This window comes from Miscanthus floridulus, chromosome 13 (genome assembly GCF_019320115.1).
Source record: "Miscanthus floridulus cultivar M001 chromosome 13, ASM1932011v1, whole genome shotgun sequence".
Lineage (NCBI taxonomy): Eukaryota > Viridiplantae > Streptophyta > Magnoliopsida > Poales > Poaceae > Miscanthus > Miscanthus floridulus.
In genome coordinates this window covers 22249956-22250968 of record NC_089592.1, presented here as the reverse complement: position 1 = coordinate 22250968, position 1013 = coordinate 22249956, and positions in this window count along the sequence as shown.

The following is a 1013-nucleotide window of genomic DNA, read 5'->3' as shown; positions in this document are numbered from 1 at the left end:
ACTTGGAGACGGGGGTGTGCGCGTGTATGCACGGGTTGATCCATTAATTCCGTATATCCTGACTGACTTGCATGTCGTTATCCTTTTCTGTCCAATCTCATAGCTTGTATATCTCTTGGATGTGTTGCTTCATAATTGGCCCGCACGTTGTCGGCTTCGTGTGGGAGTAGGACTCTTCTTGTGTCGGAGTTGGACTTGAATCCGCATATAGCTGAGTTGTGATGGAGTCTGAGTTGCAGTCCGACTTGTACTTGTATCAGGCATGTTTGATGCTGGTTGGTGTGTAGTAGGAACGTGATACAGTCGCACTTCTGCTAGGATCTCGCTGAGTTGACGAAGTCGGAGTAGATGTTGACGAAGAGGTCTCGTGCTCGTACGAATTGATGCCGATGCTGAACGTGAATACGGTGGGTTGTCGATGAGGCCGACGAGAGCCGCGGCAAGTTGTTCTTGAGGTCTTCTAAGCCGTAGTGAGTTGTCGATGAGGGCCGACGAGTGCTGCGACGAATCTTGATTTTGAGGTCCACCGAGCTCTCGAACGCAAAGCGCCAAGAACCCCTACCTGGCGCGCCAGCTGTCGATGTTTTACCATCGGCAACCCGTCACGGGGTACCCGGGACGGTGATTTGTTCGGAGGGGTATCGGCGTTTGCAGGAACTCGATGGTAAACGCAGGGAGACAATGATTTATACTGGTTCGGCACGCCGGAAAGTCACGGCGCCCTACGTTCAGTCTGGTGTGGATAGTATATTGCGCCCTGCGCTATTTGTTGTGTTGCGAGGTATGTTGTGGTTGTGAGTTCTGTCGGTTATGTGTAGGTGCTGATCTAGGGACTCCTGCCCTCCTTTTATATAGTCCAGGAGAGGCGGGAGTCCTAGTCGGTTACAAAGTAGAGATCCTAGTAGGATTACGTGTAACTAGTTCTAGTAGGATTACATATAGGGAATCCTAGTTGGACTAGGTCTTCTTCTCTCTTCTCCGTGGGAAACCCCATGGGTCCCGTATCGACACTC